Source organism: Protopterus annectens, chromosome 7.part0, assembly GCF_019279795.1.
Source record: "Protopterus annectens isolate FY-2018-M chromosome 7.part0, PAN1.0, whole genome shotgun sequence".
NCBI classification, from domain to species: domain Eukaryota; kingdom Metazoa; phylum Chordata; order Ceratodontiformes; family Protopteridae; genus Protopterus; species Protopterus annectens.
Window position 1 is genome coordinate 761,398,462 of NC_056739.1, and position 26,312 is coordinate 761,424,773.

A 26,312-nucleotide genomic window follows, 5' to 3' on the forward strand; every position below is an offset into this window, starting at 1 on the left:
AAATAAACCATACTAGAGGGACAGATTTATCTCCCAGTGACTGCCTCATCTTTGGAATAGGCTACATATTCATGTGAAACAGCACCTCTATGACACTGTTGAAGAGGATCCTGTACAAGTGGATGGGGCACTGTAAATTCTTATCGGGAGTAGCTTCCACAACCTTTTTGGACATTGGCAGTGATTACTAAATGCAATCTTAGGTATTAACTAATATTTCTATGGTGTTACATTGGGATGAAATGGCTAGGCTTGAAATTACCTCCAGGTCGATAATCTGGTAATCTCCTATGATCCTATGAACCTTAGAGTTTGCATTTATGAATAAGGGGAGCATAGGAATGAAGCCCCCTACATAGGGATTAAAGGACAACCTGTTCTTCTGCAAGCATGCTTGTGAGAGTGACTTTTTGTGTTCTTTTGGTCAAAAATCTGCTATTAATGCAGTGTGTGTATTTTAATCATTTATATTCTCAAGTTAGTGGATTCATGCAACAATGAAAGGGAAACACTTAGAACTTTTTATCCTAGATCAGACATAGCAGAGTTTCTGAGCACAGTACCACTGCAGACATCGCATAACCACTTTTAAAGGAATTCTCCAGTCTGATCCTGACAACTATGTAAAGCAAGAGTATACATCCTATAGGGTGATTTATTTTATGTTTATAGAACTGTACCTTCTGAAGTATGGAGTACGAAAACCGTGGATATTGGAAATTCTCAGAACTCTAATGATGGAATGGGATAGGTTATGGGCTACATACCAGTGGACTTAAACCCTAACCAACGTCTGTGTTTACTGTTAGCTTAAAAAGTGCAACAAAAATCTACAAAGATTTAGGAAAATCAGCACTCTGGTTTTCAGAATGCATTCTGGGAAAGTATTAGTAAGTATGTAAATCTGTACCATCTCTTTTGCTGCCTGGAACAGGGATACTACTGAAGTTTTTTTAAAACTGTGTCATAAATGCTTTCCCTAAGATTACTGTTCATAGAAACTTGGCACCATCAGCAAATAGCCCGAAATGGTGCTAGTTAAAAGAAAGGAGTATCTTACCTTCTAAGCTATATCTTAGCTGGGCCAAACTGCTTTTCACCAAACATTACTAAATAAAAATTAGTATGTGTCACTCTGGCTGTCCCAGTGACAATTCCCATAAACAGGAGCATTTTTAAAGGCAAGGTCCCATCCGGATAGAAGGTATCTAATTCCACCCCCCCCACCCTCACAAAACAGCCCAACTTCAGACCTGTACCTGCCCTCACTCAGTGGCCAATGTCCTAGAATGTGTCACAGAGGTTCAGACCTGTACCTACCCTAACTCAGTGGCCAATGCCCTAGAATGTGCCACAAAGGTTCCGACCTGTACTTACCCTCACAAAGTAGCTAATATCCAAGATAGTGCCACACAAGAACTGCTCACTGACTTCAATGAATTGCAAAACATCCTTGGCATCAAACAACTTGGCTTAATGAAGAGATTTTAATTTAAGACTGCACTATAAAGAGTCTCTTATAACAAAAGAAACATTCTAATACACTGGCCTGGAGATGTCAGAGTAATGTTTAGATTTATCCAAAGCATCATATTTAGATTTAACCAATAAATCTGACACAATTAGCATTCCAGTACTAACTCATCCAAAAGATTTGGCATGTGCTTTCCTAACATCAGTATCAGCTGGATTAATAACTATCTGTGGGTACTGTATTTGTTTGAGAATAAGGTATTTGCCTGTGTATAGAGTAGTTAAAGCTAAATGGAGATATGACTTATTTTCTGAATGCAAATAAAACATCTTTGCATGTCTCCTTTTGGTCTGTGCATTAATTCCTTACACCAATACCCACAAGGATCTCAAGGTTGTATATATGTGGAACATACAACCATACTCTTCTAAAATGGCAACCATTTTTTTGGCCCAAAAAAGTTACAGGCTGGTTTCTGAGAGCTGCTGAGGTGGTGGAGAGGAAACTACAAGACATATATCCGCTTATAAATGTGAAAAGGTAGCACCATACTGCTTTGTATCCACTATTGCGTAAACATTTACTCTCCCGATTGATCAAGTAAGTTAATTCCATGCTCATCTGAAACAGATTACTATATGTAGAAACAGATTAAAGACTTTCCCCAAGGATCAAATATCCTTTTCAGCTGACTAGTGTAATCACCCTCTGGCACTTTTTCCCATGTTTGGTATTCTCTCTCTCTCTTTTTTAATATGTAGTCCAGATGTAATTTAATTTTTTTTTTTTTTGCTCAAAGACATGCTTGGTATTCTTTTGGCCTCTCATCTAGGTCCTGGCTCATACCTTTACGTTTATTCTTAATATTTTCAAGGGTCTCTCAAGGCTTTTTTATGGCTGTGTCCACCACACTGGCACTGCATCTAGAGTCATTTCAAAATCGAATGAATTTACAACAAAGTGTCAAGATTCATCTGTAACGCATCTCCAATAACTCATTGTTACAAACTACTTGCCTACACAAACTGGCCATCCTTCAAACAAATGCTTGATTACATTTGAGAAAGCTATTGATTTAAATTACTATGGACACCACTGCCTCATCACCCAGTTATTACACAGAGTCATATTCAGATGCTAGGCCACTTAACATCTGGAGGCAGAATCATCTCATAATACAACAAACAAGTGATTAACACCTACACTTGGCATTCAAACACTATGCTTTCTGCTAGTGTCAGACAGAAGTAGCCTGTCTATATCTAAGGGACACCTGAGATATATTTATACATGTAAACAAAGAGCCACTATAGCCCTTCCCAAAAAAAGCAAGTAAATAACCTGTAAGAAGCCAGCAGCCCACTCAGCCTGTTGGATCCACAATGGCTACTTGAGTAAATACACCTTAAAACACAAATCCCCAGCAGAAAATAACCAAAGCTGCCAGGTCTATTGCAAGAATGTGTGTGTGTGTGTGTGTGTGTGTGTGTGTGTGTGTGTGTGTGTGTGTGTGTGTGTGTGCGTGCGTGCGTGCATGCGTGTGTGTGTGTGTGTGTGTGTGTGTGTGTGTGTGTGTGTATATGTGGTATGTATCTATCTATATCTATATCAGTATATTGTATATGCATATATATTGATAGATATTGATATAGATATTTACTGAGATAATGCAGTGATTTGTACTGACCAATTTCAGGCTCAGCCCAGCTGAAATACAAAACATTTCACCAATAAATAAATAAATAAATAAAAATAAAAAATAAAAAATGCAAGTAATAGTTCAGCTTAAGTCAATTGAACAGAAAAAAACAGTATATAGTAGACATGCAAATGTAATCTACAATATTTACATTAGCTTCTAAAATGAGACAATCTTCAGTAATTCTGTGAGAGGAACTCACAAGAGGAAAGGATAAAGGTTTAGTTTTTGTTTGGTGCTATGTCCTGTGCTGAAGCCAGAGCATTTGGCTTGGATGAAGAAGTGCTTTGTGAGTTGCTTTCTGAATTTGGAATAAGTGTTGATCTCCTTAATGTTGCTAGGGATAGCATGTCAAAGAGTACTTGCCTGAGAAGAGAAAGCATGTGCAGTGCTGTAAAGTATGGTTTTAGGAGTTATGAGAGTCGGTGTAGCTTGTGAGCAATGTCTCTGGTTATATGGCACAGTTTACCTATGCAGTTTACCTGCAAAAAGGGAAAATGGAGTTGGAGCAATTTGTAGGGTTGGGATCCTAAAAGTAGGTTGGATCTTTGTTTTATAGGTAGCCATTTGGCTTTTTCTATAGTGATACAGTGATTCTCATGGGGGGGTTGAATTTGTAATGAATCAGCAGATGCTTTTGGAGACTGTATTGTGGGGGTATATTTCTTGGAGATGAATGTGAAAGTGGATAGTTCACATTCTAGCTCAGAGAAAAAAACTAATTTGTCAGTGGCTGCTCTGGTTTGCTGAGACAGAAAAGGGTAAACTTTTTGACCCAGAAGAAGAAGGAGTTTATTGTTGCTCTCAATCTGTCTATGTCGAAATGGAGATTAGAGATAAATCAAGCTATAATTCTAGGTGTTTGAAGATAGAAGATGATTCTTTGGCATGGCTCTGTAAGTAAGAGTGACATAACTGGTAATGATCATGTCACCAGCACAGGGAGTGAGTGGGAGATGGGGGAGGTCAGAAGGAAGTTTTTTAAATGAATATGGAGAAAAGAAAGTAGGCAAAAATTGATCCTTGTGGTACACCTTTGAAAACAGGTACAGATTTTGATATAGAAGATCCTATTTTGACTTTAAAGTTTTTGTCAGTGATTAAGTTTTTAAACCAGGGATTGCTGTCTGCGATGACTCCAAATCCATTTACCTTGTTTTGGAGAAGATAGTGGTCACTGAGGTCAAATGCCTTGGTCGGGTGTATAAACAGGGCACCTGTAAGAAGTCCACTATCGTAGTTTAGCAGGATATCATCAGTTAGGAATTAAAGTGCTGTTATATTACTTTGTCCAGGCCAGAATTCATGTTGTTTGGAGGAGACCAGGTGCTACTGCTGGATGTAGAGAGAGAGTTGGGTGTAGACTAGCTTTTCTAGACTTGCCTGGGATGATAGAAGTGAGAGGTATCTTTTGGGTTGGCTTGCTTTGCAAGAGTTTTAATTACAATAGTTTTTCAAATCTGCTACATTTTTTTTTCTTTTTTTTGTGTGAGATGTAGGTTACATACACACACATACACATACACACACACACACACACACACACACATTAGCTACGTATAAATAGATATATGGTTAAGAGGAAGAGATATGTGATCTCTCCAGTGATAAATGAACCAGGAGTTTATGTTGCTGAATCCATGATGGGTGTCAGATGGGATATTCCTGAGAAGACTGTAGGCTTCTTTAGGATGTATGAGAAGACTGCAGACTTCATTAGGATGTATGAGCCTGTAGAATAATTAGTGGATGACTGCTGAACAGAAACCTTATACTGATACATTCTTATTTTCATTACAATAGTTTATGATATTGTGTGCAGCTAGTAGAAGGAAGACTGAAAAATATTCTGGGGAAAGTTTTTATATATCATACTGAATGTTGTTTATGGTCAGGGTGTCATGGGGAAATATCCTTCTTAAAGTGATGAAGAAAACGCAAGTGGGTGATTTTTTTTTTTTTTATTATTGGAGATTGCTTTTGTGCTTTTCATATGGACTGCTTGACTAGGTTGCATAAGGCTATAATAGAAGCTCAGTTCCCTGTTGTGAGGGGTTTGTTTAATTTTTGTCATGTTTTATCCCTTAGCATAAGGAGATGTTTTAGTTTAAACAATCATTAAGTTTTGGTGGGTTTATAAAGACTGCAGATAAGTGGGAAGAATTTGGTGTGCAGCTGGAGAAGAAAGTTGGTTATGCTCAGGCATGTCATTAAAGAAGCTTAAAAGTATTTTTGGGGGTGAAACAAGCCACCCTGCACCCCTCATATAATTTACTTTACTAGTCTCACATCGAGATTGACACAACTTGGAGAAAGGATGAGCAATAATACAGTAAATGACCTTGCCAAGTCTTTCTCTGAGAGCCTGTGAGTTCAATACTTCAAAAATATCATTTTCTCATAGTACAAAAACATGTATGCATTGAACAATGGCTCACAAACAGATGACATAGAAAACACAGTGATATCAGCGATCTTATCAAATCCTAGCTTGCCTTACCTGCACTAATAGTGTTAAAATTGTTGGAATAGGTTTTATGTTTTTTTTTTTTTTTTGCAGTCTGATTGCATATCCCATTATCAATAAGACTGACGTTGCCCTAATAACTACATTTGTTAGCGATGAGTTGCTTCTAGTTTTTCCTAAAACCATGTTGAGCTTCACTTGTACTGTCTTGTCAAAATGTCATATTAAAACTGTTATAATTTTGCTAAATTACCTTTTCACAAGTTAAAACTTTTCTAAAGTTGTTATATTTGGAGTTTTTGTCACTGGATCTCCACCAAAACTGGGCCTCTACATGGTAGACATCCCAGAAATCAGTTAATAAATAGTTTGACAGTCTTTATTTTAAAACATTTATAAGTAGTAAGAAATGCTTTCATGTTAAGTTCCAACACCTTAAGTTTATTTAAATTATATGTAACATGTAAATACGAATTATGTAAAAATATTTATTATAATACAATAATAAATAACATACATAAAAAACAGACAAAGTCTGCCTGCATCTGTGGGGATAAAAGCTGAAGCAAACTGACTCCACATCCTGATGAGTTGTAACATAGTAATGGGGTGTAGAAAACACTTTGGAATGCATTTTGAGTGTTAATAATGTGTGTAATTATGAGAACATGAAAGCAGATGTCATGAAAGCAATGTCCTGCATCCAGGAATCAGTGTTGGCACAAATGGATCATAGTATTTTTAATGAAAATAATAATTTATCAGTATAAGTTTTCTGTTCTACAAATGATTTATAAGTAAATTGTATGATCAGAAAACAAAAGTGTATATGAGTTGAGTTTGATGCTGCCAATGCATATCATTATTATAATGTATGGCTAAATATTTAAGGTGTAAGCCATTTTAATGGTATAAGTCTTATATAAATGCTTGATAATATGTTAATAGCTGTTGTATATAGTAAAATGAATGTGTGTGTGTGTGTGTGTGTGTGTGTGTGTGTGTGTGTGTGTGTGTGTGTGTGTGTGTGAGAGAGAGAGAGAGAGAGAGACATACACATCTGGTATAAATACCACTATATAGCAGGTTAAACAAATTTAAGAGGTATTTGGCAACAACAATTTGTTTTGATCAGAGGCTCCATTCTGTACATAAGCTCAAAGTATTGCTTTTAAGGCAGATGTTCACTTTTTTGTTTATAGAGCAATTCATGATTGAATTAAATCATTAAATCATTCATCTGTCAACACCAGGCTGAAGTGAATAATTTTCTAAACTTGAAGTATTACACGTCTATAGTGATCACCACAACACAGAACAATTGTCAAGGTTTTTAAATAAGTTATCCTGTAACAGTATTGAATAGAATTGGCTTGGATTGGATTGAAGTGTGATCAGATAACCATAAATAAATATTCCATCAAACATACTTGTATTCAGGCAACCTAGTGTGTTAAAACCCTGAGAGTGATTTTTCATACTTGTAAGCATGTATAGTATATTAGTAACAGCTGGATTCCTGTTTTTACTCTGATCTGTTACCTCGTACCTTCTACTTCATTCTGGTTGTGAGTCTGGAAACAGTAGTCTGCGATGTAACCATGCTTTTGTTTCAGTACAAGGCAAGTTTTTACAGACATCTGCTGCTAACTATGAAATACCTGTATGCAGTCAAGCACATCCATTTAGAAGTACACTGAAATACAGTTGAAACAGTCCTGCGTAGGACAGATATACTAACAAGTTACATATCACTGATAGCATAATTACAGAATATTTCTTATGTATAAGCTGATTATATGGCAAAACAAACTATTTAATTGTGGCTAAACACATTATATGTACATTAGGAAAGAGAAACACGATCAGTGTTACTACAGTTATACCCAAGTACAGAATGTATGTCTGGCATTTCCTAATTTGATTCTATTTGGCTGGCTGTGGCAAGCATTGTGTTGGGGATGTGGTCTGAATATCCATGTATATTGATTTGTAATGCATAAAAATGATTCTGCAGCTGTGACTAATACTTCCAAAACCAAATGTCGCATAACAATACTTTTTATAATGGAACTGAAACTGCCTCTTCATCCATCCTGATAAGTATAACTAAGTTACTGTTACACAGGATTTGGAAACATAGATGCTTTACATTTAAACCTCAGTACGTGAAACCTGGTTGACACTACAGTTATGGACATTTCCATAGCTCAGATGTATATCTTTAATGCTAAGAGGTATAACATGAGCCTAAGAAAGAGTTGTGATATCATAGCAACCTACAGAGACATCAAGAATTCTAAGTTTAACCCAATCACTTAGGACTGCTTACGATTTGCAGAGGACAGGTGCTGGGAGCTCAGTGAAGGAAGCCTCTGATGCTGTTATATCATTATTAAGGGGAAAGGTCCCTCCAATGATAATTTCTCCTCCTTTGCTGAATCCTCTGACATTTTGCCCTTTAAGCTGACAGTTTATTGATGTTTTTCCAAGACATGGCAGGATAAAGACCGAGATGAATACAATAAAACACAATGGCATGTTAGTTAGCCAATGGCATAAGTAACAGGAAGACTAGTTTATTTTTGTGGAGTACCTCTAAATTTAGATAGCACAAAATACTTTAATAGCAGCAGACAGAACTAAGATGATTCCTTCCAAGCCTCCACATATAACTTTGTGAACACTTTAAATGTCCAACATGCTCCAGTCTGACACAATGAAAATATCAAAACATATATTAGCTTGTGATATTCTGGTGCAAAGAATGCAGAGACCCATTCAGGTTACATTACTGCATTATACCCTCCAAAACAGACAATGTTCTAGGCAGCATCTGCCTTTTCAAAGATCAAGCATTTATAAAATATGAAGTTGCTTGTGTGCTGTGGTTATCAAAACCATAGCTGATTTATTGTTGTTTTTGCTGTTTGCTTATTCTGCGAGTCACTGAGCACAGCATGACTGTTTACTTATATAGTGCAATACAAGTCCTCAAAGTGCTACAGATGCAATTTTGATAATTTGGCTTTTACCTTAGAGACTGTTGCTTGTGTATAGGAAAACTTCAAATGGATTTGCTATAACACCCCTTTTGAAACTTAAATTCTCATGCTGCCTAATATAAACAAATTAAATTGATATTTATTTGTTTAATTATTGATTTTTCTTATGCTTCTTACCCAAGTGATCAAAAGTTAGAATGAGAGTGTTAACTCTTTTTTATGTATATCGTTTTTATTTGGTTACAAGTTTAGTGACCTGTCACAAAGGATCCTTTACAGCCATAACCCCTGCACAGAGTATATCCAGCACATGAAAACAAAAAAGAAAAAAATGTATGTAATAAATGCAAGTAAAATTAAATATTTTTTATTTTATGTATGCTTTTGTTGACTGGGTTAGTGTCACTACACTGGTGGTGGCTTCTTTTCAGGGATACCCAAGGTGGTATTTATACTACTGGGGGAATTTGGCCAAGCCATCAGGGAACCCCCCCCTAATGTTTTTCATAGATGCTATGGGATCTTTTACAACCACCTGAACTACCATCAACCCAAGCAGATGGGACCTTGGTTTGACAACTCATCTGAAAGATGAATTCATTCATTGAAACCAAAAACAAAACTTGCTGAATGTGGCAGAAAACATACACTTGAAACAAATGGATAAAAAGTTACAAGTCTGAGTAAAATGTGAAAGCAAACATAAAAATAGTAGGAACACCATATGACACTCACATACAAATTTTGCTCTTTCTAAAGAAAGTGTGCTAAATTAACTTCAAATTGCACTATGTTCTTAAATATTTTACATAAAGAAATAACTAACCTCCATAGATGGACCCAAGAGATGAACGTGGTCTACAAGGTTAAAAAAGCTGGATACACCAGATAAAACAATAGTTTACTTTGTAATGTCTGTAAATCAGAATAATTTATGACTTTATGAACATTCTGTAATATTGTTAACATTGCACACTGCTTTGCCCCACACTAATTGCTTACTCTTGCTTGTTTTCTTCTCTGTACTTGTATTCTCACATTTTCAAGTTATTTAGAATGGGGCTGATGTGATAACAATACATTTCCATTTAAAACTGCGTTGCAAACCCATTTTAAGATACTATTGTAAGCAGGTGATAATTTGGATGAGCAGAAGTTTCAGCTAGAATTGCAAACTCATATATTGTAGGTTACTTCAGCTGTAGTTTGTGTAATATTCTGAATGTGATGATTTAAGAAAATGATGAACAGGAACAGTATTAGGAACTGTGGGGTCCAATTTGGACCATTTTGGTGGGGTTCCCAGCTGACTACTCCAATCCCAACCTCAACTCCTTTCCACCTGCATTGCTCCTGCAGATAAGATTATTTTCAGATTAGGTATCAGAAATATATCCTGTTATTCTGTATTAAAAACAAAACAATCTAGTTGCTGCTAGCTTATATTTTGTCAAAAGAGTGTTAAAAGAGAAGTAAACTATCAGTCTGTATTTTTACAAGAAATGCTCTACAAATGCCATCTTTGGGAGATGATGCAGACCACTCAAGGCAGACTATGCCACTCTGAAGTAAGAATGAATCATGGGAAAATCTTCTGACCATCATTGTCTCAATGCCCAATGTCCTTGGATGCCAGTAAATGCAAGACAAATGAGTCAGTGGGGATGGAGTTCATGGCTTGTGGAGACTGGGAGGTCAAAAAGAGCATGAAAGTTTTCTAATCTCCACTGTACATTCTCTTCTCGTAATACCCCTTTCTCCTTCACAGGCTTCCACTTATTTTCTCCACCTGTTCTGAACAGATGGAATTTCATCTTGTTACAGTTAGTGCATTTCCATAAAAGGTTATGAACTTGTGACAATGATTAGCAATAATAATAATAATAATAAGTAATAAACTGACACCTCTCCTTAGAAGAGGGACTACTCACACACCACCTGACATTCTGAAAGGTTATTATTTACTTATTTAACTATTTACTGAGCTGCATATGGGCAATAATGCCTGCAGATAATTTTGACCATCGTCCAGGCCACAAAAACAAGACTCCATGCAAGGATAATTCAGAGTAGCCACTAAGCATGTTTTGGTAGGTGAAAGGAAGTCAGAAATCTGTGCCTTTAAGAAACCCACATGGATTAAGACAGAAGCTGCACAGTCCATACAGTTTTTTTAAGTTTATAAAAAATTCTTCCCCAGTCTACTCAGATAATCTTCTGTGTTTAATTTTCTGCTTGTTCCTGCCGCCTTGTATTTGTGACAGAAACTGTCCCTGGGATTCATGAAGCTTGCGCCAGGTGCAGGCATAGCGTCAGCGTTCTAACACCAAATATGGCTGCCGAGCGATCCATGTACAAGCTGCTCCCATGTGCACTACCTGCGTACACTACGCCCACACAACTCCCAGGCCTTGTATGTTAATTACCCCATGTGCAGCAGTGTAGCATGCAAATTAAGGAATGTAGTTATCCAGGAAGTGATGCAGGCATAGTGTAAGCATGCAGAAATGTAAACTGTAGAAAATAGTTTACATTTTTGCAAACATAAAATCGGAGTCATGACAGCTGACAAAACACATGTATTATATTGTTAATATATGCCAATGGCTAAATATATAGCCATTGGCATAAAAAAACATGTACAAAATAAAAAATTAACATTTAATATATATAGTCACCCTATCGTGACGTGGAAGTTCAGGGCAGCTGTGCGCAAAGAGGATCGCAAGGAAAATATAAAAATATAGAATAAAACTGCAATGAAACACATGTCACAATTTCCCCATAATAGTCAATGGCAGGCATGCTACACCATACTATGGGGCAAGGGTTGCTAAGGGGCTGTGACAGTGTTATGCGCAGTAGCTAGGAATTAGTAGGCAATGCCATGCAAATGAGAGGAGTAATAGTGAATCACAGATTCCCCGCTGGTATAAGGATGCACCTCACAGCATAGCGTTATAACACTGAGGTGTGCCCTTGAGATAAAGATGACATCAAGAGAAGGGGTGTGTCATCATTGCTGTAAGCACATTGGCGCAATGATAAACCGATTTGCCCCTAGCTAGGCAAAGCTGCAGGATAGGGGTGTGTTGAACTGGCCATAGCTATGCTTAGCTGAGAGTACACAAGGCAACTGAGTATGCATGTGAATGGAGATGAACATGCACGTAAACCCGGTAAATAGGTTTGCATGGTGTGCACTGCAGCTGAAATGGGAAGGATATAGGAAAGTAATAAGGAAATGCTGCAGCAGTGAAATTGGAGTACAAATGACTAATTAACTCCTAGGAGCCTACAGTGGGCAATTGACAACAGCTAACAAGGCTGCAAGCAGCTACCTGCAGAACAGGAAAGGGGTGGGGCTGTACTGCAAAGAAAACAGTAAAGTGTCAAAGCAGAACAAAGCCGATTTGCAGTATATCAGCTACAAGACACATTTTGCCATGACTGACTAGGGAAAGTACAAAACAAGAAAGACGGCAGGTGGATGCATGCCTGATAATGGGAGGGGATCCAGGTTTAAAAGTGAATTAAAGGGCAACAGATTAATCAAGGTAGGCAAGCAGATCTCCGCATTAAAAGCCTCACACTTGCAGTACTTAGGTTCATAGGTTTAGGTTTAGGTTTAGGTTCATACTCATTGCAAAACCCATAATTAAGACACACTGCAGCTGGAATAGCTCATACACACCCACTCACATCAGCAGCATCCATAACACAATAGTATAAAGTGTGAAAGCACCTCACACACATTTGTGTATTCCCATACACTCTGCACCAGTGATGTATACAGATGGGGAGCATTTAGTATGTACATGTTAGGGGCTGCCATAGCTTTGATCCACCAGCATGTATTGAAGACTGAAGGTGGTGTGGAGGATGATGCATACGACCACCTCAGGCACCAGAGGAGGAGGAGAGCATTTCGACCCAGGGTAACCTACCAGGGGCTACATGATCTGGAGATAGTATTGCATTAAAGGGTGGAAAGCGACATCCTACAGAAACGTGGAGCTGTGCCGGCCACACCTCAAAGCCAGAACAAACAGAGGGGAACCCATCTCAGTGGATACGAAGGTATGTCTAAGCCTGAGACTACTAGCTACAGGTACCTTTCAAAGACAAACTAGGGATATCATTGGGATCTCACAAGCATCCGCATCCAGGGTACTACACCAGTTCCTGGATGCCATGTTACCACATGCCAATGAGCACATATACTTCCCCCGAATGCAGGAGGAGTTGGCCAGAAATATGCGTCTCTTCCACCATGTGGCAGAATACCCAGAGGTACTGGGTGCAATAGACTGCACCCACATACACATTAAGTCACCACCCGGTGAGCAGGGTATGCACTATATAAACCGCAAGGGATACCTGTCCATCAACTGTCAGGTCATGTGCAATGCCCAGGGCATTATCATGGATGTGTGTGCTGGCAGCCCTGGAAGCTATCATGACTCCCACATCTGGCATGCCTCACAGCTGTATCAGTTATTTGCCAGGAGGGACATCCCAAATGGCCAACTGGTGGGGGATGCTGGCTATGCACTGGAACCGTGGATGATGACTCCCATTAGAAATGCACACACACCCATGCAGGAATTCCATAATGAGGTACACACACAAACCAGAATCATCATACAGTGTGTGTTTGGGATGCTGAAATCACGGTTCCATTGCATGGACATATCTAGTGGAGTATTGCAGTACTCTCCAGGCACATGTGCCCACATCTTCATAGTATTTGCCATGCTACACAATATGGTCCTGCGGAAACAGCTGCAGCAGAGACAGAATGTGAAGGCCCTCACAGCCCACCACCATTGTCAAGGGCCCCACAGGCACAGAGGTACATAGACCACAAACACCCTGAGCCAGCCCCAGTAGGCAGATGGAGGCATGCCCAGTATACCCATGCCTTGGCAAAGAGGGAACATATATCACACACACTGACAGTGTAGGTACCTTGGGACTGACACCTTTCTCCACCTGCATACACAGTAAAAATTGATGGCACAAACACACAAGACTACCTGTAAATTGTCATGTATAGGCAGTCTACTGTGTGCATCCAACATAGGCAGCCCTCAACTATTGTACACACAACTGTCATTGGCACAAGGTAAGTCAACACCTGAACAGTAAATTAAGCTATCAGCTTGTGCTGATACTGTATGTATAGATTCATAGGTAGGTACTTGGCCAACTGCCAGAGGCCATTCATAAGCCAAGCCAAAATGTGTCAGATTTTGCCACCCCATTGATTTATTAACTGTCCCTCTGTGGAGCAGAGCCAATGGCAGGATCCATGGGGTGCATCTACTCTTCCCCATCCACTCTTCAAGGTTTCCCTTGCAGAGTGTTAGTGAGGGGAGCTGTATAATGTAGTTAGGGATGTTGTTCCAAAGTATGGGGAGTGTCTGTGACAGGAATCTGTCCCTTCAGCATCTTCCAGTTATTGTTGTGGCAAGGTTCAGCTCACTACAGTGTGTGGCTCACTGTGACATGGATTCCCATAGGTGGAGCATATCCATTAAGCAAGTTCAACATGGCTGTGTTGGCCAGCGGAGATCATCTATGGGTAAACGAGATGCTACTGAGTAAAGCAGGAGTTTATTCAGTCTGGCTGCATAGGGCATATGTTGGAGGCCAGTATTCCCCTTGGCGAGGTACATTCGTGGACCTCCCAGCTGTTGGAAGTGTCTTCTGAGGTACATCCTAAATGGGTTATTATACCCTATGATGGGACTGATGAGTGATGAGTAAAGGGACACTATAACCCCAGTATGTCTAGATGGGAATCCTTTAGTAATCAGATGGCCTACATAGAAGGATGTCCTAACTACTGTGGAGATATGATTGTCAAAGGGGAGATCACTATCTATCTATCTACCTTAGTCCCCAGATACCCCATTACCTCGTCCGTATTAAAGTGGCTGCCACTTATGTGTTAATATGTGGGTGCTTAATATTCCACAATAGAATGACCATGCAGTTAGTGGCACTTGGTTGGAGGCTGTGATGTTGACACCTTGTGATGGTCTCTTTGAGGCCCCTTGAGGGATGTCTGTGTCAGCTGGACTATCAATCATGGCTCCCATTTCACAGTTATTGCCCAACATGGTCTGCCGTAGTCCACCTGTGTTTGCCTGTACCACTGAGAAGTATATGCCAAACAGTAGGGCTCCCAGGACTGAGTCCAGTGGGACACCAGTTGTGACTGGTCAAGAGTTGGACCTGGAAACTGCTAGTCATACCATCTGGGTTCTGTGTGTAAGCCCGTTGGCAACCCAACCTGTGATGTATGGGTGTATGTACAGGCTGGTGTGTTTATCAATAATACCTGAATGGGGCATGGTGTCAAAAGCCTTGGCGAGGTCCAGGTAGTATGTGTGAACCACCTCCCCCATCATCTAACTTCTTGGTGACTGTATGTAAGACGTCAAACAGGTTCAGTAGGCATGAACTGCACTCAGCCAAGCTGACTTGGATTGGGTTACATGTTCGGAGGTTACCAATGTATTTGTTAATGAGTGCCATGAGGATGCAATCCATACCATTGCAGACCAGGCTAGTCAGGCTTATTGGGTGGTATTTACCATGGTCAGTTGTGATTCCACCTTGATGGAGTGGAATAACCATTGCCACGCACCATTGCATGGGCATGTAGCTTGTGGAGAGGCTGAGGTTGGAAAGCTTAATTAGGTGGGGGGTCAGGTTGTCTTGTACAGTTTGCAAGATGCAGTCTGGAACAACATCTGCCTCCACTGATGCTGTGTTCTGCTCTTAGAGAGGGCCATTTCCACCTGTGTGTCTCTGATGTGTGGGATACTGTACCTTTCAGCTAGTGTTGTGGGCTCTTTAGGGGGTGAAGTATGCACTGAATGTATCTGCAAGGATGTTGCAATATCAGTAGGGTCAGCATATTTTGAGCTATATTTCACCAGCACAGTGCAAATCTGTGTGTCAGCACTTAGATCCTTCACATAGCCAAAGAAGGCTTTGTGGTTATCTTTCAAATCCTTGCGTATTCTCCTGCTGATGTTAGCCTTGGATGACGTCATGAGGGACCTACGTATCATACTAATAGTGGTCACGGATGTCTGCTCTTCGTGGGATTTGCTGTTTGTCTGGAACACTGTCCTACTTCTGTAGTATAGCCTGTTTATTGTAGAGGTCCAACAGACTGGTGTCCTTGTCTAGGAGGAGTGAGGCTTGGTTTACCAGTAATGGCACAATCCATACATCCATGTAGGTGCTTATAGACTGCATTTGTAAATCTGTCTGTATCTTGAGCAGTGTTTCCCCTTAGTGTGAGGGCTGTGAACCCCCCCCCCCACCCCTTTCAGTATTAGTGTAAATTTAGCTGTAGGAAATGTATACACTGTGGTATCCGTGGGTGGGGGAGATTCTTGGGTGTGAAAACAGTGAGTAGTTCATGGTCAGATCTAACCAGTGACCGGTTATCCTCTGCTGTGGTGCACCTGTTGCCCATGTTGGTGATGACCACTTCTAGTATGTTTCCACCCCTCATTAGGGAGGTTACCACCTGATACAGGGCATATGAGGTGATAAATTCCAGGATGCGCTGGACCTGGAAGTGAGTACTGGAGTAAGTTTCCCAGTTAATGGTATGGTAGTTGACATTGACCAATGCCAGGGTGTGCGTTAGGACTGTCATGTTCTCCAATGTCTCCAGGTAGGTGGAGTAGTGGTCCTGGGTCATGGAGGGTGAACCTTAGCAGGCCACAGTTTACATTGCAGTTGTGGCTGATGTTAGCTGCACATGGATGATCTCAGAGGTATCATGCTGCCCCACTAACCTGGAGGTGTAGGTTTCCCTGATGAATATGGATACAGCCCCTTCATATCTGTGTCAGTCCATGCTCTGTGGCTGAAATGTGTGGTATGGGTTGTAGTCTTGTAGTGCTGATGTGGTCTCAGGAGACTTAAGACAGATCTCAGTTACTGCACAGATGTTGATGTTGGCCATCCTGAGGAGTGCTGTGAGTGCATGCAAGTTGTGATCACAACCCCTGGTGTTGAGTAGCATAACCCTTATTGATTCTGCTATTGTGCTGTTTACAGAGCTGGTATTGCCCTTTGATACTCTCCTAAATAAGGCACCATGGGGGCGCCAATAGCCTTGGCCAGTATTCCAAAGCCTAAGGCTGACACATATGCCGATATGGTATTGTTTCATGCATGTTCCCCATCAGTGCTTGTTTTTCATCTCTCCTGTAGATAACCTACTGGTAAGCAATAGAAATCCTTAAACTTATACAAGGCTACTAGCTTCCAATATAGGCTTTTGGAGTGACTAAACATCAGTGTTCTGTATGGTCTTGCTTTACTTAACTGTTTCCTGACTACATGGCGATTTCTCACTGTATATTGTGATCTGAAGGTCTATTTATTCACATATTATGGCTGTGATAGCCTGCACTTTAGAGGTTCACAGATAGCCTACTACCTATCTGCCCAAGGGCAATTAGAAGCATAGCTACAGTGTGTTGGCTTTCTCTGCACCATTGATGAAGTAACTGAGCCTCTGTCAAGCATAGCCAATGAAGCAATTCCAGGCAGAGTTGCTGGAAGCTATTGAAGACTGGGGTTGTGGAGGGTGACAGGGACACTTAGTGATCTAAAGAGGGCATGTTAATGTGACAATTCAACACCATTCAATTTCCCCAACAGGTCTCGCAGCTAGCAAACTGGACAGGCTCCCCCACCCCCTAGCTGTATGGTTCTGGGACACATGATCCCAGGGGTGTATATTCGGTTACCCATTCACACAGCAAGGTCTCCCTTGAAGTGTGTCAGTGAGGGACTATGCCTAATGTAGTTAGGAATGTAATGTATTGTCTCACAGTACATTTGTTATATGTTGTTATTTCAAGAGTAAGTGTAGCTCAGTGGGTTTGGGGGCCTCCACCCTTTGCTTAGCCTAGCTCAAACATAGAAATCATCTAAATAGGAAATAGGCGGAAGCAATGTTAATGTCAACAGTGTAATGGTTACAGCATCTGTATAGTATCTGTGCATTGGAGGTCCCAATCCCGATAAAGGCAGGGATGTTTATCATGTTCAAAAGTATACCTTAACCACAGCTTGCATATATAGGTAGTAATCATCTGTATAATAAACATTCAAAACACCCATACAAACCCATGTGTGCTGGAGAGTACAGTCAACAGAAAATGTAATGTTATGTCAGCACATAGTGAAATGTTACTTCACTGACATGTATATATCCTGAGTAGTTAGCAGATGTGGCCATGTTTGCGGGCACAGGTTATACATTGCAAAGTTTGTTTAACTGTGTTTAACCGCTGCTATAATGTCACACAAACACATTTAAACATGCTTACAACTGCTTAAATGAGCCTTATTCTGGAGTAAAAAACATTTGTAAAGCATCGCAGGTGTTGAACCCTGGACCATGCACACTATAGTCATGGGACTTACCACTAAACCATCTGATGTGTATACATGTTTCACAGTCTTGAGACTACACCTTATACCGTATGCATTCCATTGTAATGATTACAAATGGGACAGTCACTTTGTGTACATATGTCCATAGTAATGTACTGTAGTTTGTGAACCAACACATTCCAGTCTACATATGTATTACTGTTACAAATTAATATATATATATATATATATATATATATATATATATATATATATATATATATATATATATATGCATGTCAGTGATGTCTGCATATATGTGTATATATATATATATATATATATATATATATCTATATATATATATATATATATATATATACAGTTACATCAATAGCCATATATATAAACATCTAAGAACACACTTTGTGACGCAGAAGCACTCCAAAGGAAATGGAGTGTACACAAAACACATGCAGCTCTGGTATTATAACTGTTAATATTAACCTAATTCACCACAGAAGGGATGGTTGTCGTGTATGTGAAGATTGGGGTGGGAGAGGAATGATGGGTAATGAAATCATGCATTAAGGAGGGCGTGTGTCGGATGTTCAATAAGTGAACCCGAGGGGTATACATGGAGTATGGGAACAATATAAAAAGGACATTAAACAAGAACCTTTCTCATTCATAATACACCCTGTCATGTCACATTGCAACACCTAATTTCACAAACATATGAACATTAACACGTATCAGACATATGTACACCAACTGACTGTCACATATGTTTTCAGTAGTGAGGAATGCCTGTAATAAAATGTATATTCTAAACACCATGACATTTGTACATATCTCAGATGCCTTAGTGGTAAAGTCAGTGACAGTGGTGTTCATGGTCCCAGGTTCAATGGCTGTTTAGTTATTTTGAGGGCCAGAATAAGAGCTGTTGGATGAAGGTGGATTAAAGCACTCTTAAGCAGTTGTAAGCGGGTTTCCGTGGGTTTGCGCGACAGTAAGCAGTGCTGAAACATGGTAAATGGAAAAACGCTTCACAGGTTTAACCTTTACTTAATGTCGAGCAGACCACGAGCAAACCTGCTTACCACCACTTAAATGTGCATTATTCACACTTTCCCTACCAGTGCCTACTCTGAGAGGTATAATAATAACACCTTCCTGGATTAGAACCTGCAACCATGTACTCCATCCTCAGAGTAACCTAACACTAAGCTACCTGGGATGTACCTATCTCAGTTGTGTATGCAGACAGGTTAAAACACAAAAGGGAGGAATGTGTTGAAATAGGACAACCTGCCATGTACCCAATGAAAGGTGTATGCTCATATATATATATATATATATATATATATATATATATATATATATATATATATATATATATATACATATATATATATATATATATATATATATATATATATATATATATATATACATATATATATATATACATATATATATATATATATATATATATATATATATATCTGGATTCCTATTACAAGAACAAAAGTTCACTACTTGAACTTGTAATAGGAAGCCTCACTTCTGCGAAAGTTCACTTTAACGAAAGTGAACTTTTGCGTAAGTGCACTTCACCGAAAACACCACAGCACAGTGGTGGGCATAAAAAACAAGCTATGTCCTCCACTATGGTGTGATAGTCATTTACCTTAGGGTTAGGGCATGAGTTAGGGTAAGGGGATAGTTAGTAAACCTATCCCCTTATCCTACCCCATGCCCTAACCCTAAGGTAAGTGACTATCACACCATAGTGGAGGAGATTGCTATGTCCTTCACTGCGCTGCAGTCGTCACGGACCTTAGGGTTAGGGCACGGGTCATGGTAGGGCTATCTCCTTATGATGACCCATGCCCTAACCCTAAGGTCGATGAATACTGCACGGAAGTTCAGTACAATACCTGTTCGTTGTACTGAACTTCATGTAAGTGCACTTTCGATTAAGTGCACTTTCGCTGCAGTGAGCATTCCATGCACTATTTCGAATTAGTGAAAATTCGATCTAGTGTATGGAACCCATATATATATATATATATATATATATATATATATATATATATATATATATATATATATATATATATATATACACACACACACATATATATATATATATATATATATATATATATATATATATAGATATATATAGATATATATATATATATATATATATACACACACACACACACACACACACACACACACATATATATATATATATATATATATATATATATATATATATATATATATATATATATATATATATATCATCATATATCTATACACACATACACACATACATACATGTGTCTAGACAGCATCTGAAGTGTTCATATCTGAGTATAACATGGACTTAATGAATCCACCTGCAATTACCATAGTATTAGTTCACAGGATAGGTGTTCACATAGGGAAAGACCACCCACACACATATAGACATTGTATAAAAGGGGTTCCTAGACACCTGCATGTGCTATGTAGACCCACCAACATCTACCCCACAAGCAAAATAATTACATCAATACATACTGTCATACCATAACCAATTATTCAACTACTGTACAACATCTGCTGAAACCTTAACATACCTGGACACAGACACACTAACATGGCCCTATGTGAAATAGTTGCTGTTATACAATTGAACAGCTGCAGATGTAACAGGGTTTGCATGAACTAATCCCGTTTCAGAGGGTTGAAAGGTTCATACACCAGGAAGTGTTACCGAGTACTGATTATCAGCACAGTATGATACACAGTAACACCAAACTAAATATGTCTGGTAAGCACACTGTAAACCCCCTAACATTATATGCATAGCTATGCATCCTTGAGCTGGTCAAACAACCTGGCCAGACTGAAACATATGAAGAAGTATTAGGTACAGACAAACCCTGCACAAGTAGCAATGTTCAGAAATATAACAGCAGTACTCACATTTAGACCAAATCCTCTAGGCATTGCACACAATATATTACTGTTCGTCACCATACAGCTGTTGCAATAGATTCCAAACAAAACTTACACGCTATCTTCCTCACAAGTCAGGCAAAGGGACAACGCCCAAGTGGAATACTCAATTATACTCCACTGTTGCCATGGTATTGGCTAAGGCAGTTGCAGCGCAGCTGATGTGCATGTAATTAGCTACTTAGGAACACCGATTGGTTATCGGGATAGCACATGTTACTGATCTGTAACTATAAAAGGTTGCCTTGTCACACATTCAAACCATCTGTATCTACCTGTAGGACAGTACAAAACACTGGAAGGCGAACCGAAAACGAGTATTATTCTAGTCAATAACACCTCCAATTACTAAGAAGGTATGTATAACATGTAGTATGTCTATGTATGTAGTACATGTTCTGTAAGAATTACAGTGTAATCAATGCATATAGTGGAAATATCTATCTTCTAGTGATGTATTGTTGAGCAGTAGTATTGCTTGTAGTATTCTATGTGTGTACAGCTGTAGGTTACAAGGCAAACTCCACATACACCACAAGGGATGATATGGGCTTGGAACTCACCAATTCGCTTCCAGCCACTGTCAGTGTCAGGACTGGTCCAACAAGTATGTGCTATAACAGGGGATAGTATATGCCAATATATTGTAACAGTTGACATATGTATGGGTGTATAAGTAAGATGAACATGTCAAAGGTGGGCTTACTGTGCAAATATGGTGTGCATTGTGGGATATTTTGGCAATAACTGTGTAATGTACAGTATTTTAGGCAGATCTGTATTCCATTCTACATAGCAGTTCTGTTATGTTATGCAAACAGTAGTTATGTATATTGGCAATTACAATACTCAATAACAGGATACATATCATTTGTATTCATCTGACAGTTTAGCAACATGATAGCAAAGATAATTTGAAAAGCTAGGTAACTGTCCATGCACATAACACATGTAATATCCACCTCTCTAGTATCATTTGCAAGCAATAACAGCTGTGCATGTGTACATATTATACAGATGTGTAGTGACCCTTGTTACAGGGCTGGACCTCTCTAGTGTCGTTTGCAAGCAATAACAGCTGTGCATGTGTACATGTTATGCAAATGTGTAGTGACCCTTGTTACAGGGCTGGACCTCTCTAGTATTGTTTGCAAGCAATAACAGCTGTGCATGTGTACATGTTATGCAAATGTGTAGTGACCCTTGTTACAGGGCTGGACCTCTCTAGTATCATTTGCAAGCAATAACAGCTGTGCATGTGTGCATGTTATGCAAATGTGTAGTGACCCTTGTTACAGAGCTGGGCCAAATGGCCATGTGCACACCTACATAGAGTGGATATTGAAAGCAGAGACACACTGGTTGAACTACCAGGTTTGTGTAGCCTAACCTCTCATTGCCAAACTAACAGCCGCTTGCACATACTGTATGTAAGGTAGTGCACTATACTGGTAATGAGACAGGTTGCATATCATCTTTAACTCCAGTGCAATATCTGCAGTAGGAGTGTAAGATGTAGGAGACTGCTGCCCATGTGTAATAGCCGCTTCATAGGTGATGGCTTACACTATCTGATTATATCCTGATCATGCTGATAGTGGCATCAGAGTCTATTGATACATGACTCTGTTTGGAGAGTGGGTGCCTGTTCCCAACAGAGCTCATGGTCCTGGTGGATTTGTGAGTATATACCCAGAGAAGGAAACAGACACGTAGACACTTGCATCATCTGTAATCAACTAACAGGATGTGATGTGCTCCTCAGAGGAAGATTGCTGCTAAAGGTAACTAAATGTTTCCTTAATAGCCAGTGTTGTAATGTCCATAACACAAATATTTACATGTGAGCATCACTGTCTAAAACATCTTCATAAGCAATAAGTAAACTAAATACAGTACTCGGTACTTGTAGTACTGAATGCTCATACAGGTATGCCCACTAGTCATCTACTGGTGTTTACTAATGTCATCTTAGTGTATGTGGCCATCCTGAGGGAATGTAATCTCTATGCCATGTACACTGCCAAACCCACCTAACACCACGCCCCACACACTGTCTGGGATGCAGCTACAGGGGTAAGCTGGAAGGCAGCTCAGTCTACATCCATGACTGGACTGGACAGTCATGAGGTGTAGGTTAACACATGCATCTCATCATCACAACCAACACATACCCTTACCAGAACACAGTGAGGCCACCCACACAAACTACCGGAAATCACACACATTCACAGATGCTTCTAAGTATCTGGTCAAACAAATGACCTCCCAAGCTGGAAGAGACAGACAACGAAATACACAAACTGTATGACATAGTTTGCATAATTGTGCCATACCTCAGAACATGTGTCTGGAAACATGCCCAACAGTACTCATTTGTGAATGCAAACTCTAGCACTATGTTACACACCAACCTATACGAGGGCATACATACTGTCAACTGCCTGTCTGCCATGATTAGCCACATACCCATACACTCAGACCACCTTTTGAACTATACACATGGCTCTGGTATATTCCATGTTGTTGTGCAGGACCTGTGATGCAGTAGCCTGGACTGCATGGGTACACATGCTGGAACTGTCAGGTCTTGTAGCCCATGCAGGTATGTCCCAAGGCCTGGGTAGCATTCTGCCATTGGCCATAATGATACTGCAGTACAGGGACAAAAGGATTGTATTCCACAATTGCCTAGTGTAGTGGTGCAAGTCAAAGGATATCCAGTATCTGTCTGCCTGGTATAACATGGCTGACAGACCATGATGCTTTGCCAGACAGGGCCTGCACCTGTCACCCCTGGGAATATGGATACTGCATAGGGCTCATGCTTCCCCTATAGTGCCTTCATCATGCCCAGTTCAAGTGAAGGTCCACTGCTGTTACAGGGACAGCCAAGCAATAAACTCAGGTCTAGATACACAATGATACATGTCAGAAACACTATATAGACACACATATATCAGTCCCTAACATGGAGAACATATCTGTGCAGTGGCTGAGACATGTTTCAATGCTCCAGAGAGCACACATGCATGACCATGTTATAACACATACCTCACCTCTTGCCCATTATCCTTTATTGGAACACATGGGCTGCAGGTATGTCCATATTCTTGAAGAATATGTACACCACCACACTAGTTGCACTTGCATAACTTCAGATACATTATACTGAGCAACTACCTTTGTGACAAAGTGGAATTCAAATTGCACCTTGTGACAGATCACCCACCATGCCGCGGATTTCCCAACTGTCATAATGTGCTGTAATGGGGAAGATTAGGTCTGTGACAGAAAACCATAAGAATGGCTACTCTCAACTATTCCATTATTAACTGGGAAGACTCCTCATGTACCAACACCTGTGCTCCATGCATGTTGGATTCCATCAACCCCAATGACCTGGATCACAGTAGTCACACAAACAGGGCTAACAGTATGCTGCACATAGCCTTCAAAGCCAATGTCATGTTTCCTAAGAGCAAAGTGGTGACTGTCATGGCACCCATGCAGATGGACAATGCATGTGCAAATGCTGAATCCTACACAAATGAACCTTAAGCAGTCACATACGTGCAGTGATTGTACCATTGAAACAGAACCAAGATTCAACCAAACACAAATAAGAAGGCAAACTGGTGGTACCATGCTTTAAACTGTACCACAGAAGGTAGTAACTGTTGCAAGAGTGAACACACATGAGTGTAGGTGATCCTTGGCCAGCCTCAGTTAGATGCAGATACACCATATAAAACCACACAAAGCTACTGTGAAACTAATCAGCCACATATTATGAGGCCAAGCACAGAGTATTCTATAGCTGTGTCATTAATCATAATGGCAATGACAAGACCTGCCGTGCTGCCCAGCACTATGGCATGGGAAGTACTGCACCTACAGAAATAGCACCTGTTCATCCAGATAGATTCTTGGAGAACTTAAACCCATTCCCACCCCCCCCCCCCCAACAGGTACACTTAGTAATATATCCATGTACACTACAGGGCCCCTGTAATAACAACTATGCAGGTACAAACTGTACTCTCGAAAGCCATACATACAGCTTTCATGGGACCTGTCAACATCCCAGGGTGTATCCTACACAAATGTAAGAACAATCAGCTATCCACATACACATCATGTTCAGTCATAGCTCCATGTCAGGCTGTGTACACATCGAATGGTGCACAGCAACAGTTATCACACCCCACAAAGGAGGAGACACCATTGATAATGGGAAATAGTGCACAACTACCCTGCTGAGTCTGGTCTGTAAGGCCATGAACCATGATCAACATATTTGATGCACTCGGTACAGATGTAGATGACAGTAGGGTTGATTCACACTGCATATCATGACCTTGCCAGGTCGTAGGACACCATCACCCATACTGTGTTCCATTTACACTCAGTAAACTAGGTGTATATTCCTATGTCACAGGAGTGGTTGGCAACTGGACTGCTGGCAGAACCAACACCACAGAAGGTGTCTGACTAATACACGCACATCAAACCAGTGCCAGCCACAGTAATACAAGGTACATTCCTGGCACTACCCCTCTTTGTTATCTATACTGCACAGACTAACACAGAAGGTATCAGCCTATTAATGTTTGCAAATGACTATGCACTAGGAGCAATAGTTGACACAATGTGTGCTGCATTCAACATACAGAGGGGTCTTTGTGTGTCAGATGTATGGTATGTGACGTATGGCCACAATCTGTCAGCTAAGTATCGCATTGTCATCCCCTATCTTAAAAACCCTGTACCCATGAACTACCACCTAGGTAGTGGTCAACATAATGGCAACTGTGTGTGTATGGGATGCTGCTGGACAGTAGTCTTTCCTTTGATAGTTACTTCACCACACCAGCCAGGTAGTCATATGTGGCAGCCCTAATTATGACAGGGTGCCATCCAGGAATATAGAGATAATGCTCAGCCATACTCAGCACTCATGTGACCCATAATATATCACATATTTCCTTTAAGGGTTATTGTCCATGTGTAGATGGCCTATACTGCCCTTCCCAATCCCTAGCTCCACTATGTAGCATGCAGCCTACCCTGAATAAAGCCATGTCCAACCCAGAGGTATTGGACATGCTACACTTAACACATCCTGATCCCAAATAAACACATACTTCATGGACATACACCTTTCTAGTACAAGGAACACAACATGCCTGACAGATCTCTGTCCCATACACTTACCATACT